Raw genomic sequence first — 19,745 nt, 5'->3', positions numbered from 1 at the left:
GATGATGAGCAGCCTGAGATGCAGGTTCAACAGTATGTCTCAGTTTTGCCACACTGTCTGCTACTCTCTGTCATTACATGTGCATTTTTCCTACATTAATTCTCCTCAGCAACGATGCAGGCATCACCACCATCACCATTCTGAGAGTCAGTCTGCCCGGCCTGACCCGTAAACAATCAATAACGTTGATCAATAACCCAAACCCAACCAGCACACCCACAAACAGGAACTGAAAGTTCTGGCACTGACCATCACTAATAACAACTGCACTTGCATTTGGCGATATTGTCTCATTTCCAGTAAACATCACAATATAAAATGTGTTTTCTGTTTAAAAAGTATAAAAGTTGGAAGACAGCAAGTACTCACCCATCATGTAAGTGGTGACATCTAAAGTATGGCCTGAAGCACACAGCTGATAGGTTGGCTACAGGTTTTAAACATGACGTTACAGAAGTGCATATTTAACACATTCAAAGTGGACAGAGACACCCTGGCTAGTAGGACATGGTGTTGGGCCTACACATTTGCAGAGGGAAAGATTTTTATCAAACATTACGACTGGAAGGGTTCAAGGGTGTCGGACTTCAACAGATTTTCCTGGTGAGAAGCTGAGTAACAGGTATGATGATAAAGCTGTATGCTGTGTGAGAGGCCCTTTTTACACAGAGATGACACCATTGTGCTGCTGTGAAGTCCCTTCTTTGTAACACCTTTGTATTTTTACACAGAACCACATGACAGCAGGATAATGCTGCTTCAGTGTGTGATTTTTAGATAGCATGCCGGCATCGCAGAATCAAAAGAGGCATGACGGGCTTGACGTTTAACACGAAAGTGTAAGCCTCTACTGTGACATGTCTGCAGCACTTTGTAAACAACAAGGGCATAACATTGCAATAACGATCATTTATTGTCCCTGTGACATGGCTGCTGACCTTGTCCTCTGCTTGGAGGGTAAGGAGCTTACGGGCCTCATTGTTTTTTGGCCCAATTTGCAGACATTTTCGGCTGCTATTCTTTGAGTTAGCTGCTGACTGCTAACAGCTACTTTTTAAATTGGTGATCGCATGCATAACCTGTGCTGCCCACGATGCCGTCCTGCTGGCTGTCCCGTTTATACATATATCGTTTTGACACTGTTATTACCACCAGTGCTGGCCCAAAGGTGAAACAACTCTGTCCCCCATTCCGTGATTGTACCTTTTTTTTTTTAAGATATTTTTTGGGCGTTTTAGCCTTTAATTGATAGGACAGCTTAAGTGTGAAGGGGGGAAAGAGAGAGAGGGAAGTACATGCAGCAAAGGGCCACAGGCTGGAGTCGAACCCGGGCCGCTGCGGCAACAGCCTTGTACATGGGGCGCCCGCTCAACCACTAAGCCACCGACGTCCCCCGTGATTGTACCTTTTATGAAGAGTAGCGAGATGGCATAACGACTTGACATTCCCACCTTTAAGAGGCAGTGTAAAAAGGGCTAGAGAGAGACAGAGGGGAAGAGAAGGTGAAAGGTGGACTATTGCAAAGTGTTCTTGTAAGTTATTAAAAAATTACTCAGAATGCTGCTTTGTCACGTGATGACCTCGTGCATTACGACTACTCACTGTATTACTTGCTCCTGAAACCTGGCACCTCACAGCCTTTGCAGGTGCATCACTATTAATGTGTGTGAACTCATCCAGTGGGCCAAATTGGACCCTTTGCTTCGCCAGTTCTGGCCTGCGGGCCGAATGTTTGACACCACTGCTCTAAGTGGCTGTGTGTAGAGCTGAGAAAGTGTTACTACATTTATCAGTGAACCCACTGACAGCAGCTGAGGAGGGAAAAGCTACCGGTACATGAGAAACATGCGGATGCCCGTTGAGACCATGAAACCATTACAGAAACTGTACTGCAAGTGGTTATGTGACATGGCTGCACCTCAGAGGGCTACATCCATAAACACTATAGACCTGACCGTGTACAGAACCTGTGCTCTAACTCCAGACAAACCTCTAATAAGGGCATCCATGTTGTAGCTGTGGCCCCGGCAGCTATTAAGAGCCACCACATCTTTGCTACACGGCTGCCAGCTTGTAAAAAGCCCTGGCTTTCTGCCCCTGCAGTCCTCTCACCAGCATGACCTTTTCCGGGGTCCTCGGTGTATTTTGTCTTGTCCCCATCGTCTTTGGAGTCTGGCTGCTGACCTCGCATTAGACTCTGAAGAGGAGAGGTAACAGCCTGCTAATGCAACAGCTCTGTCCAAGTGCTCCTTGTGGGCTAAGAGCAAACAGTCTGGCTGCCTCCCTCATGGGTTCACAGCACTCAAGCGCTGCCTTGTAAAAGAAAGAAAAAAAGAAAATAGACCCTTATGCTGCTGCTGTTTTAAAGATCATGGATGACAGCCAGGATACCAAGCTCAGAGAGTACGACTTTCATGCTCTGTTAGCAGCAAGGATTTTGACATTACATTTTTTCTTAAATGTTTACGCACAATTTGTGGAGCAATTTAACATTTTCTCAAATCTTCATGTACAACTTTAAAAACTCACACTGAGTGACACAAAGATCGAACTTCTGTAACACTGTGAGGATGGAAACAGAGGACTCCGTGGGGATGGAGCACCTGCCGCAGCAAGCAAACACGCTGTTTGCGAGGATTTTGACTTGACCAGTGGACTTCACTTCAAAGTGATTGGCTGTTGAAACAGGTGAAGTGCTTTACTTTCTAAAACCAGCCGTCGGCAATTCGACCAGCTGAGTTGCAGGTGACACTATCAGCCGGCTCAGACTGGCCGCTGCAACTTTTCTCTGCAACATTTTAAAGTAGTTTTGTCTTGTCACGAATCTTTAGTATTAATACATCTACTAGAGGACAGAGTCAGAAGTTTCAGACCACAACCAAGATGACAGTTTAGGAGGTTGTATTATGTACCTTTAAACAGAAGCAGTGCTGTAGATGGTGTTGGACTGCAAGGCCATTAAATACATTGCAGCATGTGGACGGAGAAACACAGAAGCCACGAATAAAAAAGACCAGATGCCGAAACTGTCGCTGCAGATGGCGAGCTAGCCATGTCCAGTGTCAACAGCCCAATTGCTGAGCATGGGAGCTGAAGGCAAGCGGGCAGCACTTCTGCGTCCAGTGTGAAACTGGTGTAATTCAACCAAAGACAGACTCCACAAAGACATCACCACAGGCATCTACTATTGGTGGAAATGCTGATGTTGTCACTTCAGTGGGAGACTACCTATCCTCAACTAACCGGATTTGAATCTCTCTCAAACGAATGACATTACCAGTAATCACCATATTCGACAGCCTCCTGCTCAGCTGCGACAAGTCTCTGCCTCATGGACATAATAACAGAACTGGATACAGTGTTGAAGACGAGGCCCTGATCATTTCTATGAAAGTTGCTCAGCAGTGCATGAAGCCAAAAAGTTTGAAATAACTGGACCCTCTGCATTGTTTGACACAGAGAGACAGTGCACTTGAGACTTTTGCCAGCCAAGTGGCTAACGTCCTGTTTTGTTCTTTGAGATGTTTTTTTGTTTTTGTTGAAGATTATATTTTTTGGCTTTTTTTGCCTTTAATGACAGGACAGTTATGAAGCGTGAAAGGGGAAGACTGATAGACAACAACATGCAGCACAGGACTGACAGCGCCACTGGCTGCGTACATGTGAGTTGGTGATGGTGACAACGTGTGTGTCGGCTTCGTCGAGTGTACACGTGCAGCTCGATGCTGGCTTGATGACAGCAAAAAGACGGGGACCTTGACACTTAAGAGGCACATGATGAAGGCTTGCCATGGAAAGAAAGATGAGAATCAGCCTTCAATGTGCACGTTCGTATCCTTAAAAAAATGTTGATTTTAAATCGGGCTCTGGCTCATAATTACAGTTAAAGAGACGGGCCGGGCCAGGCACGGACAGAACATGCACGGGCTCAGGTGGGGTCAGGCTGGATTTTTTTGGCTGGATTTTTTGGGCCCGATCTAAGCTCTACTACACGACCCAAAGTGTCAAGTGCCCCCTGGCCTTCAGCTTCAAAATGTCACTCAAATTAACACATACTGATCGGGGAGACACAAATAGACCATGAAGAGATGCAAAAGAACCACAAAGAGACACACAGTAACTACAAAAATGGGCAGTACAACCACAAGAATAAACATAAGAACCACAAGGAGACACAAAATGACTACAACGTGAGACAAAAGGACCACAAAAAAAAGACAAAATTACCTCAAAGAAAAACAAAATGACTTTAAAGAGACACAAAATGACTATTAAAAGATATAAAACCACAAAAAGATGCATGACGACTGTAAAGGGATGCAAAATCACAACAAAGTCTGTGTCTTGCACTTATGTAGAAGTGGTGAGACCTTTTGGATATCTGTGAGCAGGGGCCCACTGTCTCATAATCCACCCACAGTCGTGAGACTCAGAAACATTTATCCACTGAATAACACGACTGCTTTTGTGTAAGGATTTTCAGAAAAAGTTTTGACTATCAAAGTGTGTGGAAGCAGGTGAACAGTGTTTGTACTTTTGGGAAATGGGTCTGTGTATTCGTAGATGGCGTCATGTTTGAGATGTTTAGTCAATAGGCCCAGAGAAAGTGCATAAGAAATCGAGAAAAACCGTAGAACATCTGAGGTCAACTATCTTGGCGGCGAGAAATAAACCACTTGATCAGATAGCTTGTAAACAGTTTGATAGCACTTGCAGTTTTTTAAGTGGATGGATGTTGTTAAATATCAAAGACGTGCTCAGACCAAAAGAAGCAAGGGCAAATTCTTCCAGAGAGCAACTTACCGACTGATTTGTTCAAAAGCTCTTACCATATTGTGGGTCTAAAATCTGTCAGGAACCTTGAATGCCTCTAACACTCCCTCTCTCCCATCAATGCTTTATTTCCCTTCACTTTGAACCTTCTAATAAAGAATGTCTGAAAGAGCACTTTGCCAGAAATTCAGCCAGACTCCACAGAAAAGATGCTCCCCTGGGGAGAAATTAGTGAAAATCCGCTCTTAAAAACTAATTCCTTGTGAGCTTTGGATAGTGGTATTAAGGCTACATACTCTTTCAAGGGAATGAAAAGCAATAGATTTTAATTTCTTACAACTCATTAAGTTTAGTAAGATACCAAGGGGCTAAAAAATGAAGCAAATTTGGAAGTGCCAAAAACTGCAGTTCATGAATTGGCCACTTGAGGCTGGCTCCAGAAGCAAGTCAATCCCCTCAGACCCTATTTCTTAGAGCGCTGTATTGGGAGACTTTTTTAGCTCCTGTTTCAAAGTAGGTACTCTCCCAACACAAGAGTAACCATGAGTGATGTAAGTGTACGTTGGTTGGTAAAACCAGCCATGTAAACAGCAGACAACACAAAACACAAACAACAGCTTGTAACAAAGAAAAAAACAGAAGACAACATGGACAAAGGGACTTACAGTGAAGTCCAGACTTTATATGTGATGGTGGAAATACAATGCTACTTTGACTCAACAAAGTGAAAGTGACATTGCTAAACCAACTGCTTGCCGGCTTAAAGAGCTTCAGTTCAGTGTTGCTACTGGCGACACAAATGTAAACAGCAAAAAAGCCCTTGAAGGTAAATAATTCTCGAGGTAGCTCCTCTGTGGGCAGTCACTCTTGGTTAGATCCACCCCTCACTCCTCCACAGCTCCACCCTCTCCTCCAAATATGGCCACTTCTGGCTCCAAAAAAATCAAAATGGCAAAGGCCAAAATGCTGAACTTAAAGGGATAGTGCACCTAAAAATTAAAATTCAGCCATTTTCCACTCACCCATATGCCGATGGAGGCCCTGGTGAATTTTTAGAGTCCTCACATCACTTGCGGAGATCGGCAGGGGGAACGGGCAGCACACTTAATGGCAGACGGTGCCCCAGACTAACGTCCAAGAACACAAAATTGCATCCACAAAGTATCTCCATACTGTTCATCGTAGTGATCCAAGTGTGCTGCAGCCCGACATAAAAAGTTGTTTGGAAAAACGTCATTTGAACTCTGTTTTTAGCCTCACTGTAGCCTGTAGCTCTGACTGCTTCTCTGTGCTCCGCGCTCACGTGTGCGCGCTCAGGGTGATCGGTGATGCACGTCTCTGAAGAGCAGCAGTCTTGTCAGTACTGATGTCCAGATTCTCAAGTGCAGGCATCGCCAATTCCCAGTCTGAGCAGCAAAGACTTTCCTCACCTGTTGGCATTGCTTTGCATTTGAAACAACCACACCACCAGGTTTCCAGTGCTCGACTCCGGTATTCTGCGGCTGGCTGAGGCCCATGAGCTGCGGTAGCTGCTTTGTCCAGTAGCCTGAGTTCCGTCCGTATACTCGGGCTCAAACAAATACGGCTCAACAAAGAAATGCTGTTCCTCCTCAGTTTCAAAGTCTTCAGACATGTTGGGCTGTCCTTTGCTGAAAGACTGTAGTGCAAATTATCTTTTAGCAACTGTGGTTACGTTGTCTGCCCCTGCGGTGCACATGTCACGTGATGTAAACACAGGTGAGCAAAGCTCATGCTTTGGCTGGTCTCGTGCAGGCGTGCACACATGAGCACGGAGCACAGAGAAGCAGTCAGAGCTACAGGCTACAGTGAGGCTAAAAACAGAGTTCATATGACGTTTTTCCAAACAACTTTTTATGTCGCAGCTGCAGCACACTTGGATCACCACGGACGAGCAGTATGGAGATACTTTGTGGATTCAATTTTGTGTTCTTGGACGTTAGTCTGGGGCGCCGTCTGCCATTAGGTATGCTAGCCGCTCCCCCCACTGATCTCCGCAAGGGATGTGAGGACTCTAAAACTTCACCAGAGCCTCCCTCGGCATATGGGTGAGTAGATAATGGCTGAATTTTCATTTTTGGGTGCACTATCCCTTTAAGGCTTTAAAACAGGACATCGCAAACCAAAGGGTAACTTCCCGATAGCTACATCCATTATTTTTTTGGTCTGTGTATGTCACACAGTTGTTATCAGGTATGAAATGAAATACCACAAGAAACAGAAGAACTTTAAAATATCAAATAGAAATGTATGTAATTAGCAAAGAGCAAAAATGTCCTCAAACTTTTTCTTTCTTTGCCATTTAGTTTATTACCTACAAACATTCTCAACTTTTCTGGCATCCATGCAAAGCATCAACAATCCCATAGATCAGTAGACACACTTTAAGGTACTGCCACGTTACCTGCAGATGCCATCACAGTCAAAAAAACAGTGCTTCCCTTGCCATGAAACACACCTAGCTGCAATACAGTGCTCCAGGGATGACATTTTTTGTAGGCTGATGCAGAAATTGACATCACACTGGTTCCCTAGCTAACGTTAGGCAATAAACGAACTACACTAAGGTCACGTGACCTGATGTCACCACCATGACAAGACAACACAGCTGTGTTTGGTGCGGCAGCATTAAGACGTTGTACAGTCTCATTTAGCCACTTGTTAGCAACCACCTTTTTTAAGACACATAGAAGCTTAAAAGATCATGAGTGTGGTATTTACTGACATATTTTATGTCGTAGAACAAAACATGAAAGTCTCTTCAGCTTGTGTTAACCACAGACTTTATTTCAGGCATCCAACCAGAAACCCACTGACTTTGAAACAAAGGAACCGTGAGTGGTAAATGCTAACTCGTTTCCAGGTTTCAGGACTCACACCTTGGGCTACCTATTACCCCTCCTGTATAACTGTGTCCCATTGTAGGTTACTGCCACCTAGTGTACAGAAAGTGTTGATTACACTAAAAAATAAACACAAAGGCAAACAAATGGATAAATGGCTCTTCCAGAGATAACATCTCTTATCACAATTACAATATGTCTGTTTATTGGAGCCTTTAATGAACACCATTTCCCATAAGCCTGAGAACAAAGTGAATTAAATATCACTTCACAGAATGAGGCGAATCTCAGGTGTCCAGGGCGAGTTCGGAAGTTAACAGGGCCGTGTCGAAAACTGTTCATGAGTCCCAGTGACCTAAGAGAGGATCTAAAAGTCGTCAAAATTTAAGTGGCGATGACTGTGGATCATTTGATTTTTACCTGAGGCATTATATGACATTGCAGTCAAACTTGATATTCAGCCAGATTTGTTGGATGCCAGCAGGACGCAGTCATCTTTCAACAAGCTGTATACTGTATATGAGTGAGTGTTATTCCATTATTTATTAGCCCATATCAAGTGTAGATATGGCAGTAAACACACTTCAAACCCATCTTATCTCCCTATGACATCCAGCATAGCTGTAAGCAGCAGTTAAAGCACCTCTGCGGCAGTGAGTGGAGACAAAAGTCCCCAGGCTCTTTCAAACTGAAAATTGGCTTGAGGAGAAAAACACGTGAAGAGACGCATTCTGAAAAGCCTCCTTCTTTCCTACAAACCTCTCAGTGATCTTGCCACATGTGACAGAGTCTGTTTGAGGACAATACGCCAGCGTACATCTGGGGATCAGTGTCCACAGCCTGGCAGCCCCCAACATGCTTCTCCAGTCTGCACCATATGTCAGCTGGATCCCTGAGATCTCCCTGAAGGGTTTAGAGCACCGCTACGGAGGAGAAGAGGAGACGTGCAGCTCTCAAAACAAATAGAATACATTAATATGGAAACAAAAAGTCTGCTGTTTGGCCCGCTTTGATAGAAAGAGCCAGAGGCAGAGGGAGTGGGAGAGCAACTTGGTCATGTCTTATTGTACTTATGAAAACATGATGCCATACTTATTCTGAATATTTTATTTAGCAGAGACTATATGTAATAAACTGCAGTAGAGATGGTCGAACCATTTGACCTGCTGGTAGAATGAAGCAAAAATGGTGGGAAAGTTAAAGGGTCAGTTCACCCAAATCTAAAAAAAAAAAAAAGTAATTAAACAAACAAAAAACAGCACATTTTCCAACTTAAACACAGTAGTATTTTTTCTTATTTAATATTTAATTGCCATTAATTTGGAAACTTCTGCCAATCACCCATTATAATAATATTAACAGACATCTGAATAAACATTGATTTGCCGAATTACTGACCCGCAAATCACCAGATTTGGAATTTTGCAGGTTAGAAGAAACCACTAAAATAAATTCAACAACTTTTGAAAACGTGTATTTGCAATGTGACGCATGTCTTAACTACAGATTGAAATACAGTTATTATCTACACACTGAAATATAGTTATTGGCTGTTGAAACAACTGTTGCATGTAAACAATACTTCAGCCATATTTAGCTTTTAGTTTTAGCCTTGACGTCTGGTTGTCTTTTGTGATGCAAATCCCCAAATCAGTGCTGACTGGCTGATTTTTGTTTGTGCTTCTCAAAACATTTAAAAGTCACATCTCATTTTTTCTTAACAGAATCTTGACTGCCTGGGAGGATCCACAGCCAACAGTTTTAGGGACTATTTCAACTGCAGAAAGTAGATCGCATGAAAAGGTGGGTATGAACACCACTGTATATCACAGGTGTTTTTTTCTTTTATCATTTGGGTGAAATGACCCTTTAAAATGTATTATTTTGTGTCACAGAGCTCATCTTGATGCAGTAGTTATGAATAAATTAATTGCTGATTTTAAACAGGCTCCATGTGAAATTTTGGGCGAATTGTCTGCACATGGTTCTTAACATGAAGGTGTTGAGTTGCCAGCCAGCAGCTAATAGTGCTAACATAACACAACAGTGCTGACAGAGCTAATGTATTAAGCAAGGGGAACTGGAGGGTGGACTCTACATTTCCGCAAGAACGCTATCTCAGTATCAGCAGTAATCACTACATAACCATAGTGCAAAGCAACAGCGATTAACTAGCCAGTCGGATTACAGCACACAGAGGTAGCGTGACTTCATTGCTCATCATGGGTAGATTACGAGACAATGGGCCCCTGGGCACAAATATGCAAAGAGCTCCAGCACCTCTCCTGCAGGAGGAAGACGATTCAGTGATTTTGTGTCTTTTTTGTCTGATTTATGGTCCTTTTGCGTCTCTTCCTTGTCACTACTTGTTCATTTGACATTTTGCTAGTGAAGACCAGTAGGTCCCCTGACTCTTTGAGCCTGTGGGCCTGTGCTCGGTAGTCCTGTTCAGTATTCCATTCATGCTGCTCAGGACTCCATCACTCCACTATGTTTTCACATAGCAAATTGTTGTTTGCTGCTATATAAAGGGACAGTTTGTAAAATTTAGTGGCATGTAGCTTCGAGGATTGTGGACTGCAACCAGCTGAAACTTCTCCCATGCGCCAAGCATGAACTCCCAGTTAGGATTCCTTCAGTTTTCATTGTTCAGTATGTTTTTGCTTGGAGCTGAATTATATGCAGAGGTCTTTTCCTCTCCAAAACAAACGGGCCAGGTGATTAAAACCAGTGAAAACACTGAAGCAGTTTCAATTCACAAATCAGTGTTTCTCAAACACCGTTCTTCTTGTTGCAGAGGGGCTGCTCACTGTGGTGGCTGACAAGAAAAAGAGCATGGCCCTATCTAGAGCCAGTGTTTGGTGTGTCTGTTCTGATCTACTGATGTACTGTACTGAAACATGGCGATGCAACATGGTAGACTCCGTAGACGAGGACCTGCTCCCTTATATATATATTAGATATAAACAGCTCATTCTAAGGTAACGAAAACACAGTGATTCTTATATTTAGGTGATTGTATACTAAAGAAAAGATTAATATATTCCATTTCTGCCAATATGTTCCCCTAAATCCAACACACTGGACCTTCAAGTGTTTTTCTAATTATTGGGGTTGAAAAAAAAAAGTTTCTGTCCATTTCAAGAATTCCAGTCTACATTTTGTCAAACTGTCACAGTGTGGAGTAAATGGGAGATACTTTGTTCCCCTCCAGTGTTGAAATAGTGCTGCTCTATCCACATTGATTTTTGTTCTCCTCGCTAACCTCTGCCTTTCCTGTAGACAAAATCTCCATCGCTTCGAGTAATTCCTCTTTGCCACTCGGGCTGAGAAATGAGAGCACTGTGAGATGATTTGGTCTCTCGGTGTTCTTTCCCAGTGTGATGTTGATGGAGCTCGAGCAAAGCAATTCAATGCTGCAAATTCCTGGCAGGAAAAAAGCATTTTACAGTTGACACCGAGGTCCTTGTGCAAACATCACATCCATTACCGCAGAAAACTGAGAGACAGACCATTGGAGTCTGGAAACTTATTAGCTGCTTGCTATAATGTCATCAGTTTTCACAGAGCCCCGTTGTCCAGCTGCACTGTGGATAATAGATGGTGTCAGTAAGGTCTAATACCAGCAGCTCTATCTGTGCTTTGATTGAAGTTCCCCTACTGAACACTTGAGGGCAGTAGAAATATGTCTCATCTTCAGTATTCGTCCTCCGGTGCTGGTCCTCATACTGCATTCAGGCCAGGCTGGTTGGCAAGCAGCAAGACTAATTATGATTGATTCAGAGATAACAGAATTAATATTAGAATAGCAGTATGAAAGTATGAAATGTGGATTCAGTCAAAAGAGAGAAATTTCTTTATACTCGACTCTACATTGTTTTCTGCCGCCATAAATCACTTAGCGGGTCACAGTGAAATGAGGGAGAAAAACAAAGACGATTAAAAAAGTGAAAGTGAATATGCAAAAGTGAACTGAGGCAATTTTCTTTTAAATTTATACATTCAATATACTTTTAATATCAAGATTCAAACACAAAGTCTGTCGGATATTAAATCTGACTCCCTGACAGACCTTTAGCTGTTTCTGGAAACAATATGGCTCAGTCAGGGTTTTTTTTTTTCTGACTATAAATGTGATAAAAGTCGAGGAATTATTTCAACTTTGATCAACGCAATAAATCTGCATTTATGGGGAAAGAAAAGTAGAAACCACAATCAAAAGCAGACCTTTGCATCAATGTAAACAACAACATAAAAGTGTTTTTAGTTTGTAAGGTCACACAGTCTCAGGCTACCAAAACAAAACACATGAGATCATATTTTGCATTTCACTTCTACTTCCAGCCATGTGATTTATTCCACCAGCCCCAACACTGCTCCGACAGACGCCATATCTACAAAGACCCGGGGAAATTCTGGAATAAATGGTGACCAGCTGAGAAGAAGATATGAAAATGTATCTTTTGTAGGGAGCGAGAGGAAGAAGAAGACTGTTGTCTCCCCCAGTACGAATGAATTCACACATTCCAAGGTGAAATAGAGGGCTGTGCATTGTCATATGGTCATTTCACTGATACACTTATCTCATGTTTTTCACTCTCTGCCCTATCTCTGTCTGTATGCCTTATTTACTAGGACGAACCAGGGAGGTAGGAGTGGTGGGTGTGTGTGTGTGTTGGTGTATTCACGGTGCGGAGGAGTCTGGTGTGCATATGATGAATGAGATAGTTAGGAAGCAGTGAATTTATGGCTGTGAATGCAGCCATCCATTCTGCCCTGCAGTCCCTGGCTGTCCTCAAGGGCATCGTGCTCCTCCGGGTCCCATCTTAGGTGGATCACTGGGGATCCCACCGCTGCTGCTAATGCTGCTCTTCTGGAGAAGACGTCATCCAGGTAAACGATGCAGCAGCCATCCTGCACCTCTCACTACGTGTCAAGCAAACGGTTAATTAGCAGGCAATGAACACAAGCTGTTAATGTACATATAATAACATGGAGGCCAAAAGGTGCCAGTGAGACGCTGCTGTTATTAATTAGGCCTCTCATTTGTCCGCTATAGATCACCTTGAGCATTATGCTGCAGTTAGGCCTCGTATGTGGATGATGTACAGCATGGCCCGCAGTAAATCACAGTGTTAGAAGTGATTACTGTTTAGACCTAAATAATAAATGAGTGAGCATGTATTGTTACTTAAGGTGCAGTCATCATATCACATCTAATAGCATTTTACTGGACCCAACAAGAGCTCCAGACTAAATGAAATAGGTCGGCTGTCACAGCCTTTTAAAACCACCGAAGTGAACATTCTCTGATCGGACACCTCTATCAGAAGGACATTGGAGAACGTCCGTTACAAACGTGACTCATATCTCTGGTTTATGACAATGAAATCTCATCTCTACTTGTCATACTTTGCCACTTGGGTAGAAGCCCAGAGTGTTACTTAATGACGCCGTGTTGTATCTTCCTACAGAAATGGGCCATGGTAAGAAGGAGTTGATGGTTAGGTTAAGGTAACAAAACTTACTTGGTTATGGTTAGGAAAAAATCGTAAATGTAGCTTAAAAAATGTTCACCTTGACCATCTTACACGTATGCGTTTTTGTCAGTAACAGTTCCACCTTGTTGTTGGCCACTTCCTGTTTACATTAGCTACTGCATGCACAGTGTACATGAATGGTCATGTGATATGTTTCCAGGCGTTAGTATGGATGGATATTATTACTAAAACAGTGCTAAAACCCTTATGCCGTTTTAAAATAAAAGTATAATAATGTGGATGTGGCCACAGATGTTTTAGACCATTTAAAGAGGTGAGTTAATTAAAAATTCACCCCCTGTACAGTACAACCAAACACTGAACAAGTCTTTTTAAGGCGACCAAAATGTTAAAATTAATGTCCATAACTGAAAACACACTGAAATAGTGACAGCTATGGCCACGCCTATACTCTCCGAACCTGGGGTTACGCCATGGTTACCAGTGGTGTAGCAGTAATTGTCTCCTTTGTATTCCAATGGCTATTTTTTTTTAATCGGTGAGTATACTGTAAATGGCCCGAAACAGAGGTGGGTATACCCAGTAAACGCACGTATAGCCTCCACTAAACCTATGACAGTGACATTACATAACCAACATTCATAGCGACTTGTCAAGCAACAGTAACATTAAGCCATTATAAGATTTAAACGGGCAAGTTACATAAAAATTCCACCCTTCTACAATTGTCATTAACAGGGAAATTAGCTATAGAGACCAAAACCTTTTGCACCTGGCTGTGAACGTGTTTATTTCTGCTGTAAATTTGGGCATTTTTTTTACATGGGGGTTTGTGGGGACTGAATTGCTTTTGGAGCCAGCCTCTAGTGGTCATTAGAGGAACTGTAGTTTTTGGCACTTCTGCAATGGCCTGTATTTTTCAGCTCTGGATATTGCCACTTTGTCTGGATCAAAGTGGTGGACTGGCTCTACTGTAAAATGTCTTTAGGGCTGGTGGTGGATGGGATGCAAATGCTGGTCTCCTGTGTCAGTGTCATAAAATTGTGCTCCCAACCATCCACCCTGACCTCCTCTCTAAAAGCTTCTGGTTAGAACCACATCACTCTGCGTTCACCTTAGCTCCTCACAGACGATAGTCCACACAGCCACAAAAGGTATTTGTCGGGCAAATGTTAACACAGGTCATCTCGTGCATTTGAGGAAATTGATCAATCAAGTCATATTCATAGTACAATATTGTACAGCATTGCATCTCGACTCTGCATTTTATAACATTATCAGATATTAGAATCTGCACTCATCAAACTATACTAGAAGATGATTGTAAAACCTAATCGAGGTGTCATAAAGCTGCATCTCCTGCTAGTCCTCAGCTTCCTCTTGCATCATATACTTGATGGACATTTTCTGTGCAGTTAGTGCTGCAGGCTCCCATCTGCCAATATCCGAGTCAGTTTAATATTCGCAGGTGGTGAATCATCCTATTTAAGGTTGAATATTCTCCCTCAAAAATAAAACTTTTTTCTTCTATTATGCCCCCTGAACTCGAGTATTTTGTTTACAAAGATTATGAAACTACCTACTACAATAAACCACCTAGGATTTTCAGTAAATATGTTAATAGTTTCAACATCCCAATAAGCAATCTGGGACCATTACAGGATGAAATACTTAGAATCTTATCTGGAAATGCAACAATAGCAAAACTCCCTTTGTTCACATTGGCATCTCTCCTTTGACTATATTGTCTTTGCTTTAGAACAGTCTGCTGTGGGCACACTTGTTGTTTTGGCATATGTTGTATTTAGTCACAGTTATTGTACTATTTGTTGATGCTTTTACTCAGAATAACTTGCAGTGAGCACAGGTCTGGCATCTTGTACGAGGACTGGCAGTTGATGGATACACAGGAACTGAACCTCATGTTAACTGACTCTTTTTCTAACCACTTAGCCAGACAGAGTGCTGCTGCTGAGTCTATTTGTGGTAAGATTTTTCAGTTAGGATGCTTGTGTAATTTGGCCTCTGCGCTGCTGTCATTGCCCTCTCAACACTCCAATGACATCACTTCCCAGTGACATCATCCTGTCTTTGCGGGCAAAAGAAACACATAAATGTCGTGGGCCAGTAAAGCCGATGAATGCTTTGACTTTGTGTTTGATGAGTGAAGAACACTAATGGTCTGAGGGCCAGTGTGACAAGATGTGCGCACGTACGCGCACGTCAGCAGGCACAACTGGAAGCGTATTAGCGCTCCAGGGCATGTGTGAATGTTTGTGCTTTTATGTTATTTCATGGAAGTGCATGTGAGTGTTTATGTATTTGTGTGTGTTTGACAGCGAGAGAGAGGTAGCAGCTGTAGGAGCCAGGGGGCCCCAGGGCTCTAGAAGACGTCAGACCCAGCTGGACGCCTCCAGGGGAGGTCAGGATGTGTTGACAGCTTCCTGAGGCAGACGGGAGAGCAGAAGTGGCTCCGCTTCTCATCTCCAGCTTATGTGGATGTCTCTGAAGATGGCACAACACATCACATCAGGTTTCATCTGTAATTAACACTTTTCAAGGGTTTGTTGAAGGGTAGGTGTGTCTGATGGGGGTTGAGAGGTGTGTGTGTGTGTGTATGTGCAGGCACGGGACATGCAATCACCCCGGTCTCAAAGAAATATGTGAAAAAATGTGTTAAAATTACCTGCTGGCAACACGAAAACAATGCCAGTACAAAGTCAGTGAGGATCTCTTGTTATGGTGGGCACGCAGATTAAAGCTACAGTAGGTAGAAATATGGAAAAGACAAAAATCGACAGAGTCTGAAAATACACCACTCCTCCTGCAGCTCTGCCCTCTCTGCCATAAGCCCCTCCCACCAGATGACCACAGGCATATGCACGTCTTCATACAGTAACTAACTGTTTCTCACACATTGATTTATTAAATCTTATTTCATTGTAGAATTGTGCCGCAGTTCACTTAGTCCCTGCTTGCCCCACTTTCTCTCTCTGTTCATCAGACCCCAAATTAGACAAGAGTTAGCTAGCTAGTCTCCATATACAGACTCTACATTCAGTGAATGTAGACTCTGTAGGCAAACCCCGGAGATCCTGCCTCCAGAAGAAGAGCGGAAGAGCCCTGGTTTCTGGTGCTAGGCTGTTTGTAGTCTGCGTGATATTGATCAATCACGTTTGAGCCGGCTGCAGTTGTTGCCAGGTTAAACTCTCCATGCGGTGAACTAACGAGGCGGAACATAACTGGCGTCACTGCAAACTCTGAATCCATCGCAATGTTTAAGCATATTTACTCGGAGTCGGAGACGAAAATTCGCCTTCTCCGCCCAAATCAAACCGGAATGCCAAAAAATCAGGGGTCTGCCCCCAGAGGCTGTATCGCCATCTGCTGGAAGTCAGACGCCGAATACAGCCGATGGGTTCCGAGAATGCTAGCTAGCCAACCCACAATCCCCACGTCTCACTCTCCACTGCTGTTTCTCTGTGAGGAAGTGGGCAGCAGCTGCGGGGACAGACGGTCAGTTTTTGGCTAGCTCAAACTCCCCCAGCACTGGCTGCCACCTGGAACTGTTGGCCAGTAGCAGCACCGGAGCTGGGGTTTGCGTTAACCGGAATAAGGTTTGTAAAGCCACTGACTGGGGGTCTGTCTCCGGAGCTGCTGCCCACTCTCCTCCCAACAAGGTGGTCTGTAGAGGCGAGGAGTGAGGCGGTGGACACACTGAGATTTGAGGCTCTAGCTAATGTTTGCTACATAAACGTGAGCATAAAGCTGCAACTGTGAGCCTTTTGCTTGGCTTTAGTTTAAGGCTAACCTTGATAACAATTTCTCTCCATCTCTGAAACGCTTCGCTGATATCCACAAGTTTTTTGTCACATTTATTGTCAGACTCTCGTCAACAAGCTGTCTTCCCTTTGGGTTGCTCTGAGTGTAGGCAGTTGTTGCCAATGCTGGAATAGCAACTTTCTATGCAGGAGTCTCCGCCATTGAATCAGGCTTTCTGATTATCTGCATCTATATTTGTAGCCAACAGGAACACCCTCTTTTTGAAATGACCTGTGATTGACCAAAGTCTCCTTTCACAGGCTAGCTTTTCTAAAGCCAGAAACAGAGCCAAGAGGAGGTGCAGAAGTCTAGTTTTCCCTCGGTCCACCTGAATTACAGTATGCTTAAAGTCTATTATGGGATTTTTGCCTAATGATGCCACGATGAAACTGTCTAAACCCAGCTTTAAGTATAAGGAGCGAGAAGGTCTGTGTAGGGTGGGTGGGAGTTGTGATAGATGGGTCAAACAAACGTGGACTTTCACCTAGGAGACTGCTGTTTGTCTCCCATGTGAAACCAAAAGTCAACGTGATTATGTGACTTTATGAACTTTATGCAAATTACGCAAAGCACTTTCCGTAACTACCCAAAGTATGTACGTTAACATCACTCACATCCCGTGTGTAGTCATTTTAACTAAAACCACAACAATTTTTCTAAACTTAAAGTGATTTTTGCTCCTGAAACGTAACCAAGTGTTTTTCTTTCCCTAAACATAATCAAACTGCAACCATTTCACAATGAAACTGTGACTGTTCATGATAGACGTGCATTGCAGTACATAATTTCAACTCATTTGGTGCCTATTTCATGTATTTCTCTCAGACAGTCAATCATTTAAAAATGACTGCAGTTATTGTGCTAAAGTGTGCGTATGCAGAGCAGATGTGCACCTTCTGCTTTGATGTCTCATTCATTTGAAAAAAGTGCCCTTGGTATTTATGCTTTCATGTAAAGGTTACAAGGTGGACACTTTGTGCTATCGAAAAATCACTCACCCTCTCATGCTAATGGCTGTTTTAAAAGACAACACTTCATTTTGAACATCAGCTCTGAGGTTTTATCCCCCCGTTCAATTATCTTAATGTCGAAGCAGTTGAGTAATGCCAGATATCATTACCTCGCCATCGCTCCATCCTTCTCTCGCAAAGAGATCGTCAGTGCCACTGGCCCTCATCATTTACAGCCTTGAAAAACTACCTCCAGGTGCAAAGGTCACAGGCAGCTGTGATCCAGGCAGCCATCCCACGATCTAGGTGCCTTCCCTTCGCTTGGCAGCCTCCATATTGATTTGATTAGTTGCTAATTAAAACTTGGCAGGCTGGGCCCTGCACAAAGGAGATCGCTCAATTAGCGGGGTGTCAGAGAATCTAATTCTCCCTCTTTCACCCTCTCTCTCTTTCACTCTTTCCCTCCCCCATCCCACTCTATCACACATCTCCATTCTCTTTAATGACTATAAAGGATGAGTGAAAAGGGAGGGAGGATAACTCTCTGAGGAAAGAGATCGAGCGCTCTCAAGGAGCTAAAAGCATCCAGCCCTGTAATCCTTGAGCTAATCTTTGCTTAAAGATGCAGTTTGTAAGTTGTAAAGAAAGCGCCGGCTGCCAGTGGACGTTTGTTTGGGCATGTTGCCTCCAGCACGCCTTGATGCCTGCTACCTTCTCTTCTCCTGGCAAGACAACCAAGTCACACACAAGCTGTTGCAGTTTTAGTGGCGTGCCTCTGGGAGATGGAGTTATGAGCTTTAAGATCCTCTCTTTGTGTTTGTCAAGACACCAGCTTTTCTATACCTCTGTAGATGGGAACAGTGCTCTATTATGTAGGCTGTTTTCACTGAGGAGCTTCATGTGTTGATCCCGCTCATCTCATTGTGACATTTGACGTATTTTTCTGAACTTACATCTCGCAAACTGCGTCTTTGAGGAAACATCTCTGTTTGAATAACAAGCTGCGGCTCAGGGGTCCTTTTGGGGTTGAATGTGCTTGCTGAATTCATGCATTTATCCAAAATGACTGACTGCTTTCTATCTTAGATCCTTGTCTGTCTGTGTCTGCAGCCTACACAGAGGAGATGACAAGAGGAGGAGGTAAACTCTGTAATACCATTTTTATTGAATAGATTCCTTCTAGACAGCGAATCGGGTCAATTTGAGGCTACAGGTGGATGTGCAGACTCTTCCCAAAGTTTCGAATCATATGCACTCCAATTTGTTCATTTTGTAAACTACATACAGTGGCGTATATGATGCAGAGGGAGGCAAGAGGGATGTATAACTGGAACTATTTGTTTATGTTGTTATCAGTTAGCAGCAGGAGCCTTGGCTTTTCTGATTCCGCTTTGCTTCCAGCGACTCTGCGTCTCCAGAGTCAGCTCCCACGTGGACCCTGTGGCTTTTCAATCAGCTCCTCACCAGCTTAAACAGGGAATGTCATCATCGTCAAAATGGATTTAGATACAGCATGTGACTCTAATGTATGCCGACATATACAGGCAAACACACCATCATTTGGCAACACTCTGAGATTTCAGGATGGATAAGGAGAAACTTTTGGCTGCTGAGAAAAGAACTTAAGAGCCAGGGAGCAAAGGGCAGATGCATTTTATAAATCATCCATCATATCTGGTTTATGTAACATATGAATTTAGTTTTGTTAACTTTATAAGCCTGTAAGGCTGCAAACACACCTCCCAAACACACCCACCCACCCACCCACACACCCACACACCCACACACACACACACACACACACACAAATACATAACAGCTCTCCTAAATGTCCGTAT

At 43.3% G+C, this 19,745-nt stretch overlaps 1 long non-coding RNA gene across 1 annotated transcript; it reads left to right on the top strand.

The window, feature by feature from the left end:
- Nucleotides 1-9,354: 9,354 nt before the first annotated feature.
- LOC125886114 (uncharacterized) lies at nucleotides 9,355-12,345 on the top strand. The gene is made up of 3 exons (XR_007448979.1): nucleotides 9,355-9,437; nucleotides 12,104-12,165; nucleotides 12,270-12,345. It is a non-coding gene; the product is annotated as an uncharacterized LOC125886114 (long non-coding RNA).
- The last annotated feature ends 7,400 nt before the right edge of the window (nucleotides 12,346-19,745 follow it).

Source organism: Epinephelus fuscoguttatus, linkage group LG3 (assembly GCF_011397635.1).
Source record: "Epinephelus fuscoguttatus linkage group LG3, E.fuscoguttatus.final_Chr_v1".
NCBI lineage: Eukaryota > Metazoa > Chordata > Actinopteri > Perciformes > Serranidae > Epinephelus > Epinephelus fuscoguttatus.
This window is presented reverse-complemented; position numbering and strand designations above follow the sequence as displayed.